The following is a 20,445-nucleotide window of genomic DNA, read 5'->3' on the forward strand; positions in this document are numbered from 1 at the left end:
CATTGTAATTCTAAATACTCTAATCTGATTCAGCCCCCCCCCCCCGAAACCTAAATCACACAGATCAATAATACAAAATTTAAAAGCATGGTCCTTATTTCTAAAATGTGCTTAAACAAACCATTTTTAACATCCATTTTTTAATGTCATACAAGTGTTTATAAATCCAGTCCTTTAAAGCTCTTATTGTTTTTCCTATATAAAAACAATCACATGACTGGCACTTAGCAACGTATACCACCCCTTTAGAAGAACAACAAAATCTACTAGGAATCTTGATATCAGTGTGACCCTCAATTTGCACACTGTTGCACACCATAATATTATTGTATTGGGCACAAGCCGCACACTTGGACATTTTTCCATTTTTGTTTTTTCTCCCTACCCTTTCGAGCAGCCGTTTAAAACTACTTTCTTTCTTATAAACAGTATTTGATTTCTTTCCAACAACCTGTAAATATTCTGGGTCAACTTTGAAAATATCTCAATTCCTTCTAATTATACTACAAACAGAATAAAAATCTTGATTAAATGGTATAATGCATGACTTGTTCCAACCATCATTAATACTTTTCCTAGTATTTGCTCCCCAAATGTACCTAATATGAGTGCATAAATTCAACCATCTCTTTTTCTCTTCACTTCACTAATGATTCTGTTAACAAATAGATCTGGATAACCTCTTTTACTAAACATCTCTTTCAAGATGTTACATTGGTCAAGGAACAAATGATTTTTTGAAACCATCCTTGCTAAGTGAACACATTGGCCCTTCACTAAAGCCTTCTTTTGGTGCTGTGAATGACAGCTACTGTAATGTAACAGGGTATTTGAATATGTAGCTTATGGTATAAAGTGGACCCAAACTTCTTATTTATTCTATCCTTATAAATTTTCACATCAAGGTAATTGACCTTCTCATGGTCAAAACCCATAGTAAATTTTAAAAATCCAGTGCTGTTACTTATATATTCAAAAAATTCCATTAACCGTAATTCACTACCCTTCCAAAAAAAAATCACTATGTCATCCAAAAACCTTCCATACATAATCTGATCACCTTCAAAACCTGCTGAAAAAACACAGGCTTTTCCCCGTTGGGCCAAAACAATACTCGCAAAAATGGGGGCACATCCTGCCCCCAGTTGCTACCCCTTTAACTTGTTTATATATTAGATTTTCAAAGATCAAAAAATTGTTCTCTAGAACCAATTCAATTAAACTTCTTAGAGTACTAGCCTTGCTAGCAGAAAAAAGTTTTTTGACATAAAAATTAAAAAAACAACAAAAACATTTCCAACCCTTCATCTTGTGGAATTACGAAGAACAGGTCACACACATCTATGCTAACCATTACCAAGTCATCTGAATAATGTTCAGTCATCACTTTAGATAAAAAGTCCCATGAATCTTTAAAAATATAATCATAACCCATAAGAATGTTCTTGAGGTGAAAGTCCACATATCTTGCAATAGCAAAAGTAATAAACCCTGAGGCATCAACAATTGGGTGAAGGGGGTTGATATTTTTATGTATTTTTAGGATCCCGAACACAGTCGAGATCGTTGGGTGGTCCACTAATAAATATTTATATTCCTCAGAAGTAAGTTCTTTGTTAATAATCATTTGGTCAAGACATAATTTCACGTTTCTGTAAGCAATGTTCAGTTCATTTCTTGAAACCTCATCATATGTGTCAGCAAACAATATACCAAACATCATATCAATATAGTCAACCCCATCCATTACAACCAAACCCCCACCCTTATCTGGTTTCATAACCCTTATGCTCTTCTTGGATACTTTGTCATTCAATAATCTTGTTTCTTCACTGGTTAGATTTAATGGAACAGTGTGCTCAGGTTTATTTTGTAAAACATCACGTATTTGCCCCTCACATACTTTTTCATATAAACTAACCACCAGATGAGAGACTGGTATAAAAGTGTTGGGCCTTACCAAGTCATAGACTCATCTTTCGGTCTTGTCTTTAAACAAAAAAAAAATCAATTTCCTTGTGTATGATTTAAGCTGAATTATAGACTGAATCACATTACCCCCTTACTGGGCACAGAATTAAGTCCCTTCTCTAGAAGGTTAGCCCATTCACAAGTAACTTCCACACTGCTATAATTATAAATTGTAAAATCATGTTTCTCATTTATAACTAGAACCAGTCCTAAGTTTTCACTAGCATCACTAATCACATTGTCAATTCCTTCATAATGAAATTCCATCTTTAAAATCTCCATCTCCCTCTCCTCACCCTCTCCCCCTCTGATAAAAAGACCCCTGATTCTGTGCACTGTAAGGATTCATGCCCTACTGATCTTGACCATGAGAAATTCAAAGTTTTGAAACTTCGAAATTTAGAAGTAGACAAGTAGACCCATACATACATACATATATATATATATATATATATATATATATATATATATATATATACATATATATATATATACACATCTATATATTCATATCTGTAGCTATATAAACTTTCTTGGGTGGCGTAAGCCAGGGAACCTTGTTGACTAGGCTTACGTAGGCCCTTGGACCTATACCCTAGTACCTACCAATGTGTGTGTGGATCTGCTTCTAAATACCGTAATCACACAATACTGAAGACCAGAATATCAAGAAGAGAATCTTGAAACTGAAAATCCTGAATCACGTAGGTATTCCCAGGGCAAGTAAACACTTGCCCAACATAACATCAAAACACACCACAGTATCTAAAACCCCACCTAGATGGGGCTACACTCCCACATCCTTGAAGTGGGGGACTGCAACTCCACACCCCCCAATTATATATATAACTCTGGAATCACTCTGCCAATTACTTGTAAAAGCAATGTCCAACACCAGGGTCCATATAAACTCTCAAGCCTCTAAGTGTCGTTTCTTGTTTGAAATAAGCTTTCTAATATATATATATATATGGATCCCCTTCAAAATCCTGAAAGCTCAAAATCCTGAATCTCAAAATCCCGAACTCAAAATCCTGAAAGCTCAAAATCCTGAAAACACAAAATCCTGAAACTCAAAATCCTGAAAACACAAATAATGCTAATATGCCAATACAAAGACACTAATATCTACCGACTGACCTTAACCCTAACCCTAACCCCTAAGGTCCGTCACTATCGCACACTCACCTGACCCGCGCCCTAACCCTAACTCACTTACACCGCCCCTAACCCTAATTTTTGTCACTATTGCATACATGCCTAACCTGCGCCCTAACCCTAACTCACTTAAACCGCCCCTAACCCTAACATAAAACCAACCGCACACTTACCTGAACCCAACGCATGACCTAACACCACGGGGCTAACAATAGTAAAGCCACAATGACGTCAGTATGTCTATTTTGTGTTTTCAGGATTTTGAGTTTCAGGATTTTGTGTTTTCAGGATTTTGAGCTTTCAGGATTTTGAGTTCGGGATTTTGAGATTCAGGATTTTGAGCTTTCAGGATTTTGAAGGGGATCCATATATATATATATATATATATATATATATATATATATACACATATTAAGCATGTATGCATTTATATACAAACAGATATGAACATATTTGCATTGGCACATGCGCACTTCTCTGTGTGGAAGATTTTCAGTCCATATATTTTGAGTAAATCACTGTATATTAATCAGATCAGACAATAGTAGTAGAAGTAGCAAACTTAAACTCGTCTTAAGTCAAAACAAAACAAAAAATAATAATAGAAAATATATAATTATACAGCATTACTAAGTATTTGAAAGTAATCCAAGTAAGGCAGGAAAGTCTGTTTCCAGTCGAAAATCCTTTATTAAGTACACAGACAAGCGATCCAAGAAAAACAAAATTAGAGTAATAATTTCCTCACAAGCTTTCTAAATATATATATATATATATATATATATATATATATATATATATATATATACTTTTTATCAGGCATGGGAGTGGTTTATTGTGCTGTAAAACAAAGTGTTACTGGTACACATGTTAAATTCACATCCCTTCCCCCATCAGTGTGACATTCAAGCTGGTCCTGCCCTATTTAGTAGCTGTCATAATAATATAACCCTTATGTACTTTAAATAAAATTTATCATGATGTGGTATCTCTTATTTAACCAGATTATTAAGTAGATTATTAAGTCTGTGATTTTATCCAAGACAATATACTGCATGGCTGGAAATATACCAACCTTAGTTAATTTGGCAATCAAAAAATATATATAAATATATACATATACATTTTGCATGTAAAAATCAATTTCGATTTTCATAACCTATTGTTAACAAAGATTGCTTTCGTCCTTCTAGACTTCTTCTTCAGGTCTGTGTACAAGAACCCTAAAAACAATCTATACAAATATATATAATTGTATAATTAGTATTGTTATGACACATCATTTTGAATAAAGTGGAAAAAAAGAGAACCAGAAAAAAAAAATAAATAAATAAAAATAAGAAAAAATGTATTTATGATGATGGAAACAAAATATACACTTAAAATACAACTGATTTAAAATGGTATTTAAAACCAACTGGTAGAATAAAATAAAATAAAATACACTTAGTCATGTAAACTATGTGGCAATTTTCTAAGTTCCAGTGCACTTTTAATTGAACAGTAGTAGTTTAGTCAAGGCTTCCTAAAAGAGTTCAGCTTTAATTGCCACGAGTTCATGTTTCTCTACAATATTTGGGATGTCTCCTTCAAGATCACCCATGTCTATGTGATCCAGGATCCGGAACTTAAAACCTGTGTGTCTTTTATGAAGAGAAAGGTGTTTGGCTAGTGAATTATTTTTACATCCAAAGCGGATTTCTGACAGATGAAATCCTACGTTTTAGTGTATTTACAGTCTTGCCCACATAGAATGCATCACATTCATTGCACTGTGCCCTGTAAATTACTTTTGTAGTGTTACAGTCACCCCCTGCACTGGTTTTAATGAGTTTCTTTAAATAAGGGCAATAAAAAAGTACAGTTTTGTGCCTACCATAAATGTAGATGTTCGAGGATCCACATTGCTGCAGTCCTAACCATTGGGGTAGTCCGCTGTCCCAGTCGGCCCGAATACCAAAGTATATGGCTGACGTCGGTCAAGGCGCATTAGACTGACGTCAGGACGTCAGGGTACTAATGCGCATGACCGACGTCATATCCTCAGTCTTTTCTTGCCCCAGATGTCAGAAGACCCTAAAAAGACAAGGCCAAAACCAAAAACACCAAACACTCCTGCACCAAAAATATGTACAATATATACAAAATTACAAGAGTATAACCTCACCCACACAACCACCCCTAAACACAGAGTGGAAGGAGGGAGGGTAAATTGGACTGCAGCAATGTGGATCCTCGAACATCTACATTTATGGTAGGCACAAAACTGTACTATGTTCTTCATTCCACATTGCTGCAGTCCTAACCATTGGGTAGAATCCCAAAGCAGAGGTAAGGGAGGCTGGCAAATCATAAGGAAGCAGGAGCTGTCAACATGCCTTGCAAAATAGCTGTGGCAAAACCAGCCCTAGATTTAGAGTAGAGAGGAAGGTGGTAATGCTTAGAGAAAGTATGCACTGAACTCCAAGTAGCTGCCTCCAAAATATCCTTAGTTGCCACCCCTTAGAAATGCTGTTGAAGTGGCAGTAGCCCTAGTGGAATGAGGCCTAATCCCAGCTGGAATCTCCTTGCCATGATGGGAATAACAAAAAGCAATGCAAAACCCAATCCACTTAGAAATAGTTTGTTTTGACACAGGCTTGCCCTGAGAACTCAAAGCAAAAGAAACAAACAACTGCTGAGACTGCCTAAAATCCTTAGTCCTGCTTAAATAATAACGCAACTGCCTGTGTACATCTAAAGTGTGCAAAATCTTTTCCCCTTATTTTGGGGATCTGCATAGAAAGTAGGCAAAAGAAAAGTATGGTTTAAAGCCACACTAGAAACCACCTTAGGCATAAAAGAAGGATTAGTACGTAATGATACCCTATCCTTATGGAAAATCAAAAAAGGCTCTACCGCCATAAGGGCCTGCAATTCAGAAACCCTTCTTGCAGAAAAGCAGTCTTCCATGACAAGTATTTCAATTCAGCAGTAGCCGCAGGCTCAAAAGGTTGTAGAGTAAGTTTCTCCAACACAAAATTGAGATCCCAAGCAGGAGTAGGAGCTCTACGTGGGGGTCTTATATTCTTTGCCCCTCTAAGAAATTGCTTGAACAAAGGATGCGAAAACAATGGAGGGTCACAATCATAGTGAGCTGAAATTGCTGCAGCATGAATCTTAATGGAAGAGAAGGACAAACCTTTGTCCAATAACTCAGTAAGATATTGAAGAGCCACACTCAAATTAGGCTCAGAAATCTCCAAATTCTTTGCTGCACTCCAAAATAAAAATCTCTTCCATTTTTCTGCGTACACTTTCCTTGTACTAGGTCTTCTGGCTTCCATAATCACATTTAAAACTTGTTGAGGAAGTTGAGACCTGCTGTGTTTCAAAACAGAATATGCCAGGCTGTTAGATGAAGAGAGTGAAGCTTGACATTGAGCAGGTGACCGTCCCTCTGAGACAACAGGTGTGGAATCAAAGGTAAAGGCCATGGAGGCTTCCTTACCAGACTCCTCAGTAATGGGTACCAGTGTTGCGAGGCCAATCTGGAGCTATTAAAATCATCCTTGGCTTGTCTTGTCTGACCTTTAGGAGCACCTTTGGGAGAAGAGGCAGAGGTGGAAAGGCATACACATGAAGATTTTTCCAACTGAAAGAAAGAGCATCCACTTTCCAAGCTGTGTGATGAAACCTCTTTGTGCAAAACTTTGGCAGCTGGTGGTTTAGTGGAGAAGCGAACAGATCTATGTCTGGAGTTCCCCATGACACTGTCAATTTCCGAAATACATGAAGATCCAGTTTCCACTCGTGGGGATCCATGATTTGTCTGCTTAACACATCTGCTAAGGAGTTCTGTGCTCCCGGCAGAAACCTTGCCTGAAGAGTTAGTTGCAAGCTGAGCGCAGTCTCCCATAAAATCACTGCTTGCCTGCACAACGGGTAAGAATGTGTTCCCCCTTGTTTGTTGATGTACCACATGACAGTTGTGTTGTCTGTTAGAATCAACACCTGCCCTGGAAGAAGTAACTCCTTGAAAGCCATTAATGCAAACTGGACTGCTAACATCTCCTTCATGTTGATATGTAGATGCTGTAGTCTGGCAGGCCACTTGTCTTGTATCCACTTTCCATTTAGATGAGCTCCCCAAGCAATGTCTGAGGCATCTGTCGTTAAAATCTGACTCGCCTCTGGCCGGGTCACAGAGAGTCCCTTGTTTAGGTGACATTCCTGAGCCCACCACAAAAATTCCTGTTGAATGCAAGGTATTATTTGAATGACAGTGTCCAAATCCTGGCAGTGCTGTGTCCATACATTTTGAGATACCATTGCAGCTTCCTCATATGCAGTTTGGCATTGGGAAGCACCAGAATACAAGATGCCATGAACCCTAAGGCTTGAAGGACTGTCCTTGCAGTCAGCCCGGACTGAAGAGATAGTTGATGGAAGTAAATGGAAAGATTCTTTTGTTTGTCCGGGGTTAAAAGGCCATCTGGGCTGCTGTATTCAGTCTCACACCCAGAAAGCACATGTCTTGAGAGGGTACTAGACTGGACTTTATTTCGTTCACAGAATACCCTAGGCATCTTAGCACTGCTATCACATATTCCAAATGCTGTAAAAGGTCTTCCTTTTCTTGAGCCAGAATCAGGCAGTCGTCCAAGTAAGGATAGATTTGAATTCCTTTTAGCCTGAAGTAAGCTATCACTGGAGCCAGAACCTTTGTGAATACTCTGGGCGCAGTAGATAAGCCAAAGGGCAATGCAGAGAACTGATAATGGGAATTTCCAGCTCGAAAACGCAGATACTTCCTGCAACTTAGTCTGATAGGCACATGAAGGTAAGCCTCCTTGAGATCTAAAGTTACCATCCAGTGATCTTTGCCCAGCAGAGGTAAAAGCTGTTGTAACGTCAACATTTTGAACTTGGGAATGTCCAGATAAGTGTTGAGGATAGATAAATCCAAAATTGGTCTCCACGTGTCCCCCTTCTTTGGTACTAGGAACAGGCGAGAATAAAATCCTAGGCCCCTTTCTGGCACAGGGACTGGCTGAATGGCCCCTATTTGGAGTAACAGAGAAATTTGCTTGTGAGCCTCTTTTCTTTGTAGAGGAGGAATGTCTGGCATGCCTTTGAAAGGAGGCAAGGTATGGAAATAAAACCTGTAACCGTGGTGAATGATATCCAAAACCCATCTGTCTTGGGTAATTAAGTCCCAATTTTCTTTGAAAAGAGCCAGCCTTCCTCCCAAAGGTGCTGCCAGACGAGAATGTACTGGCAGCTGAAAAGGCAGGTCATTGGGTCTGTTTATGAAAGGACTGACCCCTGCCCTCACCAGAAGTCTGAGCAGGTGAACTCCCTGTTCTAGGCCTAAAAGAACCTTGAGCTCTGCCCCTACCACGTCTAGACCTACCCCTAGACTGGGAATCATAAGCAGGATATGTCCATCCCTTAGTAGGCCAATTTCTACTAAACTTCGGAGGCTGCACCTGCAAAAAATCTTTAACAGTTTGCATAGACTTAGCCTTGTCCTCCATTTTCTTTAAAACTGCTTCCACCGGCGAACCAAACAACACGTCAGACTGTAAAGGAGCATCCAAAATCCTTGTCTTAACATGCTCAGCTAAATTCTGATCCCTCAACCAGGCGTGCCTACGAAGAACAGAACCAGTGGCAGCCACCCTCGAAGAGGCCTGCACAGCATCAAAACCACATTGCAATGAATGCTTACCCACCTGTTCAGACACATGAACTAAATCCTGCAACTCTTTACACTCAATACCTTCCGCCAGAGCATCCACCTTAGACTTCAATTGTGAAAGGAGATAATTTTGATATTTTAACATGTGAAACTGGCAATTCAACGCCCTCATGGCTAAAGTGGAAGAAGTATACACTTTCTTTCCCCATCTATCCAAAGCCCTTGCCTCTTTATCAGGAGGAACAGGATTTTTAACAACAGAAGCCTTAACACCTTTAGGCCCCTGAGAAACAGTTTCCGGGTCTGCCCTAGGACTCTTAAAAAGATACTTATGAGCTTCAGGCACCCTATAGTACCTATCCGGTTTAACTGGGGCAGGAGGCAAAGAATCAGGGTTCAGGGAAGCCTCTGCAAAAACATCTTCCACCACATTCAGAACAGGAGGTATAGCTAAAGGCCTATGCTGGGGTAAAAACAAGAATTCCCTATGCCTCTTCCTGGAATCAGAGAAATCTTGACCTTCCCATTTGAAATGCTCCCTCATGGAATGCAGAGTCTCTGAAAATGAAAAATCCTCAGGAGGAGAAGCTGAAGGAGTAGAATCATCCACATCAGAATCAGAATAAGGAGGATACTCCTGCAAGTCTTCAGCCGAAGACTCAGAAGCCTCCGAACACTGCTCAAAACTCTCAAACTCAGGCTCCACCCTAGGCCTCTTATCAGGAGGGGGCATAGAACCTCTAATCATAGTAATCAAATCCTCTGCCATTTTAAGCATATGTTTCTTAGGCAAAGATCCTGAAGAGCTAGGAGAAACCCCCACTGAAGTTAAACCTGGCCTGCCTCTCAAAGAAGCCTTGGAAACAGAAGGGGAGGCTCTAACCACCTTAGGAAGAGAGGGAAGAACAGTCACCTGAGAAGCCCCTTCAGCCTGGCCTACCTCCTGAGAGGACACATCCTGTAACAGTAGAGTCTCTCCCTGAGACTCCAAAGAAACTCCTGGCAAAATCTCCGGCTCCACTGAGCCTTCTAAAGAACCGACGTCCGGGACTGCCGGTTCTTCCACTCTAGGCTTTGCTGCTTTGTCCTTGCGCTTTTTGGACGAAGCGGGCGGAGCATCCGGCGGCATTTTATAATTACAACGCTTCCCAAAACTAACCTGGCACAGTCTAACCTTCTCTTAATAGTGCGTTTGTTAAATCTAGCACAAGAGCGGCATCCAACAACGTCGTGCTCAGGCCCTAAACAAGGTATACACAAGGTATGGTAATCCCTATGAGGTATCTGTTTCCCACAAGAAATACAGTTATTCACTTTTTCTGACATCCGGTTAAATACTGAGGCAAGAAAAACCAAAATATTCCCCAACGGGGTACTTAGCCAACTTTGATTCGGTCTGAAACTCCGACTTCAGAAAATTTCAGAACGCCAACCTGCACTCGCAAAACTGCTTCTGCATCGGACCATGCGGCAAAAAAGACTGAGGATATGACGTCGGTCATGCGCATTAGTACCCTGACGTCCTGACGTCAGTCTAATGCGCCTTGACCGACGTCAGCCATATACTTTGGTATTCGGGCCGACTGGGACAGCGGACTACCCCAATGGTTAGGACTGCAGCAATGTGGAATGAAGAACATCTATCACCTTGCTGTATAAATATACAATTAGTTTCACATCTTTTGTTGCTTTTCTCATATGGTCTAGGTTTAAATTCAACAAAACTTCTAATGGTCCTAGCCTTCCTATAAACAAATGATGGGGCTTCACCTAAAATGTTAATCAGAAAAGGGTTTCCTGTGACAATGTACCAATTTTCTTCAATAATATTTTTGATACTGTGATAATCCAAAGTGTATGTCAGGATGCAGCTATTTTTACATTTGTTATTCTATGTAGAATTACTTAACATTTTTCTACTAGGGATGTTGAGTGAATGTGCTTCCGTTCTATAATGGGTTCCAGGATGATTTTAACATCTGACTTTCATAGCCTCTCACTAGAAAATCATTCTCTAAGTTGTTCAGGTTTCTCAAAAATGGTTCCATCTCTGTGGTACTTCTATCTAATCTATAGCCTTGGGACTTCACTACATTATACTTGTTTTTTGTAGAATTTAGACTTTTACTGTGGAGTAAGAAGTTAACCCTTGTTGGCTTTCTGAATAGATCAGTGGTGATTCTGTTATTATTGGTGTCCTTGGAAATCTGCATATCTAAGAAAGTGGTTGAAGTAGAGTTATGAGAAGAGGTAAACTTCAGGAAGGGGGTTGCTTGATTGAGGTAAGTGATAAAATCTCCAAGCTGCAAGGTGTCACCTTCCCACACAATAAAGATGTCATCAATAAAACCTAAATAGCATGTGATATGCTGCATGTAGTCTGTGTTGTTTAACACAAAGTCCTCCTCCCATTTGCCCAGGGCTATGTTAGCTGTGCTGGGAGCCATGGCAGCCCCCATTGCTATACCAGTTTTTTCTTTGTAGTGTTTGCCATTGAAAGTAAAGAAATTGAAGTCCAGTACAAGATTAATGAGCTTGCTTAACTTTTGCAGTTTTGCCTGTGTACCCCGATTAAGTTTCTTAAAAGACTCCATAGTTGCTGTTATGCAGTAATTTTGAGGAAGCACTGTGTACAAGGATTCCACATCAATAGTTAATAAAATACTGTCAGCTTCCACTGTAATGTTTTTTTATTTTCCTCAAAAAATCCATTGAATATCTTATGTATGACTTATTCTTTTCTGCTAGAGGTTTCAGCAAGTAATCAAGGTAAATGGCTGTGGCTTCAGTAAGGGAACCTCCACTTGCTACCACTGGTTTGTAAGGTGGCTCTTCTCTGTTCTTGTGTGAGTTTGGTATTCCAAAAAAGTAAGGTAACCTGGGCATGGGCTCCATAAATAATTACAAAGATTTTCAATGATAAGTTTTTCTTCCCATAATGTGGTGAGATTAGTGTTCCATAAATCATATGCTCTTTATATGTCATCCATGGTAAATAACTCATAAAATCGCTATGTAAGTCCAATGCAACTACTGTCTGTATATTTTAAATGTGGAGCTTTTCTCACCGGGCCTCCACTGAAAATGGACCTACGTCCAGTCGGACATTCCCGTTCAAAAAATGTAACTAAATAAATAAATAAAAAATTGTTATCCTCCAGCATGTTCTCTTATCTTTTGGTTGTAGCTAGTGGCATCAGTCACAAGTATACCTCCTCCCTTGTCTGCCTTCATTACACGCCTGGATTTATCATTGCCTAGCTCAAGCAATGCTTTTCTTTCGGCCTGTGTTAAGTTATAAAGTTTTTTCTTAGGAGGTTTTTAAGCAGTTTCCTGATATCCATCTCACAGTTTACTTCAAAAGCAGCTAGTGTTTGATGTAGTGGTGGACAATAGCTGCTAGGCCTTTTTATAGTTTCATCAATAGGCTTATTTTCAATGTCATTACTTTTGCCATGAAACTGTACCCTTAAGTTGAGCTTCCTCACAAACATTTAACGTCTACCACAACCTGAGCAACCTCACTCCTGCAGCTTGGTACAAAAGTAAGTTCTTTGGACAACACACTTTTTTCCTCTTCAGTCAGTGCTTTAACAGAGTGGTTCCAGATAAGTGGAGCACTGGTTATTGTGGCACCTGTTATTGTTTTTATTGTACCTGTTATTGTGGCTGGTTCCTCCGTCTGAGCCTGGGACCCGGGTTGTAGTCAGGGTTCCAGTCGGGATTGCTCAGGTATTGTATTTCCCTCACCCCTGTCCACTGTTTGGTTCTCCTGTCTCCCTGGGAGTTCATGGTTAGAGTATGAGACCTCTGGAATTCATCCTCTGCTTTCTGGAATTTAGGTGGGTTGTAGTAGTATTCCTCACTGTGGCTATGGTATGGGGGAACCTGGTAAGAGGGACAAGCTCTGGGGCTCTGGTGCTGGTCATCTTTCTTGTTCTGGTACTGGTGCTGGCTTTGGTATTGGTGTGGTGGTTGATGTCTGTGCTATTGATATTGGTCTTCCTGAAGAAAATGGTCTCTGTGAAGGTGCTGCTGCTCCTGGTAGCTGGATTGTCTGTGGTCCCGGTTGTCCTGGTAGTCCTGGATATACATATATATATATATATATATATATATATATATATATATATATATATATATATATGTATATATATATGGACATAGATATAGATGTTGTTTTCAATAAATTGAGTTTTAACAGCCTGAAGTTTGAAGCTGTGGATAACAACTGCTTGGATACTTAACTTTTTTCAGTTCATCACATTCTAGTAAAGTTTATATCCTGTCAGCTTCACTTTTTTAAGTGATTAAGTGATTAATAAATTGTGTCTTAACAGCCTGAAGCTGTGGACGACACCTAAGGTCTTTTTCCTTTGTTCATTTGTCTACCGTCGGTGTCTTTAGTAGAGGTGAGGAGAATTTATTTCCTCCTTATAACTTAAAACAGGGAGAAAGAAAAGAATTGCTTGAGCTAGGCAATGACAAATCCAGGCGTGTAATGAAGGCAGACAAGGGAGGAGGTATACTTGTGACTGATACCACTAGCTTCAACCAAAACATAGAGAACATGCTGGAGGATAATAGACTTTATGAGTTATTTACCATGGATAACATAAAAAGAGCATATGATTTATGGAACACTAATCTCACCACATTATGGGAAGAAAAACTTATCACTGAAAATCTTTATAATTATTTATGGAGCCCATGCCCACATTTACCTTACTTTTTTGGAATACCAAAGCCACACAAGAACAGAGAAGACCCACCTTATAGACCAGTGGTAGCAAGTGGAGGTTCCCTAACTGAAGCCACAGCCATTTACCTTGATTACTTGCTGAAACCTCTAGCAGAAAAGAATAAGTCATACATAAGATAGTCAATAGATTTTTTGAGGAAAATAAAAAAAAACATTACAGTGGAAGCTGACAGTATTTTATTAACTATTGACGTGGAATCCTTGTACACAATTACTGCATAACAGCAGCTATGGAGTCTTTTAAGAAACATGATCAGGGTACACAGGCACAACTGCAAAAGTCAAGCTCATTAATCTTGTACTGGACTTCAATTTCTTTACTTTCAATGGCAAACACTACAAAGAAAAAACGGGTATAGCAATGGGGGCTGCCATGGCTCCCAGCACAGCTAACATAGCCCTGGGCAAATGGGAGGAGGACTTTGTGTTAAACAACACAGCCTACATGCAGCATATCACATGCTATTTAGGTTTTATTGATGACATCTTTATTGTGTGGGAAGGTGACACCTTGCAGCTTGGAGATTTTATCACTTACCTCAATCAAACAACCCCCTTCCTGAAGTTTACCTCTTCCCATAGCTCTACTTCAACCACTTTCTTAGATATGCAGATTTCCAAGGACACCAATAATAACAGAATCACCACTGATCTATTCAGAAAACCAATGAGGGTTAACTTATTACTCCACAGTAAAAGTCTACATCCTACAAAAACAAGTATAATGTAGTGAAGTCCCAAGGCTATAGATTAGCTAAAATTACCACAGAGATGGAACCATTTTTGAGAAACCTGAACAACTTAGAGAATGATTTTCTAGTAAGAGGCTATGAAAGTTGGATGTTAAAAAACATCCTGGAACCCATTATAGAACGGAAAAGGACTGAAGCACCTTCACTCAACCTCCCCAGTAGAAAAATGTTAAGTAATTCCACAGAGAATAACAAATGCAAAAATAGCTGCATCCTGACATGCACTTTGGATTATCACAGTATCAAAAATATTATTGAAGAAAACTGGCACACTGTCACAGGAAACCCTTTTCTGATTAACGTTTTAGGTGAAGCCCCATCATTTGTTTATAGGAAGGCCAGGAACATTAGAAGTTTTGTTGAATTTAAACCTAGACCATATGAGAAAAGCACTAAAAGATATGACATTAATTGTACATTTTGTATATTTATACAGCAAGGTGATAGTTTTTATTGCCCTTACTTAAATAAAATCATTAAAACCAATGCAGGGGGTGACTAAAACTACAAAGGTAATTTACAGGGCACAGTGCAATGAATGTGATGCATTCTATGTGGGCAAGACTGTAAATAAACTAAAGAGTAGGATTTCATGTCATCTGTCAGAAATCCGCTCTGGATGTAAAAATAATGCACTAGCCAAATACCTTTCTCTTCATAAAAGACACACTGGTTTTAAGTTCCAGATCCTGGATCACATAGACATGGGTGATCTTGAAGGAGACAACCTAAATATTCTGGAGAAACATGAACTCATGTGGCAATTAAAGCTGAACTCTTTTAGGAAGCCTGGACTAAACTACTACTGTTCAATTAAAAGTGGACTGGAACTTAGAAAATTGCCACATTGTTTACATGACTAATTTTATTTTATTTTATTTTATTCTGCCAGTTGGTTTTAAATACCATTTTAACTCAGCTGTAATTTAAGTGTATATTTTGTTTCTATCATCATACATACATTTTTTCTTAATTTTGTTTATTTTTTTTTCCTGGTTCTCTTTTTTCCACTTTATTCAAAATGATGTGTAATAACAATACTAATTATACAATTATATATATATATATATATATATATATATATATATATATATATATATATATTTGTATGGATTGTTTTTTGGGTTCTTGTACACAGACCTGAAGAAGTCTAGAAGGACGAAAGCGATCTTTGTTAACAACAGGTTATGAAAATAGAAATTGATTTTTACATGCAAAATGTGTATGTATATATTTACATATATTTTTTGATTGCCAAATGAGCTATGGTTGATATACTTCCAGCCATGTAGTATATTGTCTTGGATAAAATCAGACTTAATAATCTACTTAATAATTTGGTTAAATAAGAAGTACCACATCATTATAAATTTTATTTAAAGTACATAAGGGTTATATTATTATGACCACTACTAAGTAGGGCAGGGCCAGCTTGAATGTCACACTGATGGGGGAAGGGATGTGAATTTAACATGTGTACCAATAACACTGTTTTACAGCACAATAAACCACTCTCATACCTGATAAAAAAGTACACACACACACATATATATATATATATATATATATATATATATATATATATATTTATAAAGCTTGTGAGGAAATTATTACTCTATTTTTGTTTTACTTGGAACGTTTGTCTGTGTACTTAATAAAGGATTTTTGATTGGAAACAGACTTCCTGCCTTACTTGGATTACTTTCAAATACTTAGTAATGCTGTGCAGTTATATATTTTCTGTTATTATTTTTTGTTTTGTTTTGACTTAAGACAAGTTTAAGTTCGCTACTTCTACTATTATTGTCTGATCTGATTAATATTCAGTGATTAACTAGAAATATATGGACTGAAAATCATCCACACAGAAAAGTCTCTTACATTACTTAAAATGCAGATAAAATATGAGAGACATACTGCAAAGCAGAAATTTAAATGTAAATAATATCTGCAAAGGTTAAAGAAAGTATCCATTTCCCCAAACAGAGAAGATGCAGTCAAACACAAAATGCAACAGTTTGAAGGAAGTCATGATATCCTTCTGATTTAACTTGCAGTAAACAATAAATATATCCTAATACTGATGGATTCAGTACAACTACATAAAGAAATTATGTGCTTTGCTGATTAATAAATGTAAGCATGTTAGAGTGATATCAGCACACATATATAATTAGCAAGCAAGTCTGTCTCATTTTATGTCTTCTTTGTGCAGCTGAAGAGGATATACTGTACAGTACCTCCTAGCAATATAGATACCTGGCCAGATTTACTGAAGTTGCTTGTGAGTATATAAACATGATTCTGAGATTTAAAAAGTATTATTTACCAAATTATCTGTAGAATAAGAACTGATTATTTTATTTTTTTACGTACAAATCCAGAAGTAATTCAAATAGAAATATAAGAAAAAAATGTAACTCGAGTAAATCATGACAAACCAAGACCATTTAAAAACAGCTCATATTTCATGCTCCTTGCTCTGATTGTGTTTATGAATGATGTAACTACTTATTTTGCGCCTTTTAGCTTTTCCCGGTTAGGGGTCGCCACAGTGGAACTCCGGTCTGCTAACGATTGGCAGTAGATTTTTACGTACTGGCTTGCCGGGCCTAATGCACAACCTTCAACAAAGGAACACCCATTCACACATGTTGCTACATAGCAAACGCTCTGAGAATCACTACTTATAATACTGTCAAAATGTTCTCTAACTGATTCTCTAGTTTAATGCAGCACATCATTATTTTTCAAACTAGCAGCAATCCTTTGAATTCCTGTCATCACAGACTTATTGGTAATGCTGTTTAATAATAAGGTGAATTGCAAACATATTTAACTTTCTGTGTCTAAGATAAAAACAAGTATTTTCGTACAGTCTCTCATCCTCTTGCTTTGCACTTCTGTCCCCTATTTCCATCTTCCCTTTAACTTTTTCATCCTCATCACAAGATTTATTTTGCAGTTTTACAAGCTTTACTTGTTTACCTTTCAAATCTGACTTGGGTCTATGTATAATTTGATTACTAAGATTTCTCACATCCATTTTGTTTAACTTTAAAATTGTGCCATTCCACTAAACTCTAGCTGTCCTTTCCCATGTAAACTTATTTTGCTTTCTGTTACTTCTCTACACCAGCTAACAAAGGCCCCTTGCCTTTTGCCCTGATAAAATCACACACAGAATTCCACTACCTTGTAAAACAAGACATGAGCAGTGCATGCAAATGACACTCCAGTGCTGCATTGTATGAAACCTATTTTGTATGTAATTTCATTTGTATAACTAGGTAAACATATCCAGTAGTTATGAGAAGGAATAAGATGATGTACCTTTATATGTATTGGAGTAATACATAGACTCTGTCGTTGATATAAGTTATTTTTAACTAGATTTGTTAATTAATTAATATTACTTGTTATAAAGTTTGATTTTTGGCCTTGAAATGCTTAATTATGACAACTAAATTGCAAAATTACTTATGTGACGAAACCACTGAAAAACAATATTAAACTTATAAAAAGGAAATATTCATGAACAGAACATCAATTAGTTCACCCAGCTCTACAGACAGAATTTTGCTTGAATAAGTTATTCATTGTTAATAGGAAATTATTTTAGGTGCCCCACGTAATCCCTCTGTTTTCCTCACCACATACATTGGTGGCAGTTAATCATATTTAAAGCTTTGCCACCATATGTATGCTATTCCATTTTTAATCAAAATGTAGTCATGACCTGACTTAATCTAACATTCAGTTCTTAAATTAGCTTGAAATTTACAGTAAATGTCTCCTTTCTTTAATTAAGCTTTCAAATAAAACATGTTATTGTCAATGCAATCATCATCAAACAACTACAGTATTATGAACACTGAATATATGCATACCAATTACTTCCACTGTTTTATGAGAATGCAAGGATGCCTTCTTGTTCCCATCAATCCATATGTGATATCATCACAATATTTTATGTTTTGTTCAAAAACTTACTTATGTACACAGCATGTGATCTCTTTTTTATGTATTAGTCAGTCAGTATAAAGCTTCATTAACCTGCAATCTCTCCTATTCAGGCTTGTCTCATACAGATGATGGAATGCCCACGGACAGTTTTCATCCTTCTGTCCATAAGTTAATAAACACTCTCCATTTGAAACTGCATATAACAAAAGTATTTTGCAATGTGTTAATAAGAATGCAGGGTGTCCCTCCTTATTTTACCTAGCTTGCTTGGCCATACTCTGTGTTGCTTTTCCCCCCTTATTTTCTTTCATATAAGCTATAAAATAAGTATTCACACTTAAAAATTCCCTAAATATTTTAATCTTATAAAGTTGAAAGTTTTGCCTTTTTTCTATTCTCCTTCAGTGTCCCTTCTCATTTTGTGGCCTCCACCACTTCTTTAAGTTACTCAAGTACTTTAGGGTCATATTGATCAGAATAGCTCACAATGCTTCTTAAATCCACTAATAAAGTACATGCTAAATATCACAGAATAAAACATTTGAAACTTAAGGTATAGATTCATAAGTACTAGGCAATCAGTCTGCATACCAATACAAGTTTAGCAAATAACCCACATTAAAAATGTCCCTTCAGATTCAGAGAAGGCAATAGACAGACTGTGAAAAATTTGAGACTGCCCATCCAATTAGATAGGTTTGCCATGATGACAGCAAAGGTACTATGCTTGACATGTAATTGAAGTTCCCGAGGATGGTATATGTTGGGATATTAATCATTTTTGCCAATGTGTCTTATCTGATGATGAAGGTTTAGCTCTTTTAACCTGGTATTTGAGGAATCATTTGTACTGTAAAGGATATTTCATACACTGAAAAACTAGACACAATTTGTTAGAGAGGAGTCTTTAAGAAACTGAGGATAAACAGAGAAATACCAGTCTTGTCCTGATATCTAAGATTTTTGAGGCAGTTAACCTTTTCAGTTAGGAATCTCTGAGGTCTCTTAAGCTGAGTGATATGTTTACACAAGTATGTTAAAAGGGGGATTATATTCAATAATGGTCTAAAGAGATACAAATAAAGGGAGTTCAGACTTCTTTAGATCTAGTGGAAATGCCTTTGGAAATTTGATGAACCAAACAGAAGGCTTTCCTAAATACTGCAGAGATATGATATTCAAAAGATAAGAAATTATCAACAAGGATGCCTAGATCTTTCATGACAGTGTATCAGTGAAGGGGTAATATCACCAATACATTATGGGAAACTATTCTGTTTATGGGAATTAACTATATCACATTTTTTTTTTCAAATTTAATTTGAGACCAGTATCTTTCCACCAAATGTTAATATGGTCTATCCCATGTAGAGTAATTCTGAGTCACTGGAAGATTAAATAGCAACTCTCAAGTTTACAGTCACATGCAAATGTTGGTAGCCATATACCAGGACTGTTAACATGAATGTCTGAGAAACAAATGTCAAATAGGAGAGGGCTCAACACTATCAAACAGTCAGTAACATTTTTTTGCACTTCTAATTACATGAGTTCTGTCAGGCAACCGTCTAGCTATTTGCCATACAACACAACAAAAGCCTTTATATTCACATTTACAAGTTTGTCAATAATGCTTACATGGGGAATAGTGTCAAAGACCTTGGGCAGGATTCACGAAACCTCCGTGTAAGAGTTAATATGTCTTACACGGAGGCTGCAGTCTAACGGTATGACGTCAGCATGCCATGCATATTCATGAGGGCATGCTGAATCATACCCTAGGCTAACACGGTCCATGTAGGAAAGTAGGGGGCATGTCCGAATGCTGAGTTCTGCAAAGGGACATGCCCCCAGAAGTCAGAGTCCTGAAAGTAAACTCCCACGAGCGAGTCCGCGGAAATGTCAAGGAACACAACACCACACATGCCCCCACAGACTATAAACCCAACTGTAATGTAAAACGTAAAAATAACAGTTTAATTTTTTTTTTTAATTTCCAAAATGTTTGCCCGTAGTTGCTGCTGGTATGCTGGTATCCACCGCTCAGCCACAGTTAGCAGACAGTGAAAAGCATATAAGATCTAAATATGCAAATTAAGCCAAGTAAAAATAGCGTAGCGGTAGAGACGTTGGCCAAAGAGGAGGTAGTCATG

General features: G+C 37.6%; 1 protein-coding gene across 1 annotated transcript in view; it reads right to left on the reverse strand.

The window, feature by feature from the left end:
• Positions 1-20,445, reverse strand: part of LOC122789724 (amine oxidase [flavin-containing]-like) — a 1,342,089-nt gene that overhangs the window by 640,695 nt on the left and 680,949 nt on the right. The gene's annotated exons all lie outside the window — the stretch shown is intronic.

The sequence above is a fragment of the Protopterus annectens genome, chromosome 15.part0, assembly GCF_019279795.1.
Source record: "Protopterus annectens isolate FY-2018-M chromosome 15.part0, PAN1.0, whole genome shotgun sequence".
NCBI classification, from domain to species: domain Eukaryota; kingdom Metazoa; phylum Chordata; order Ceratodontiformes; family Protopteridae; genus Protopterus; species Protopterus annectens.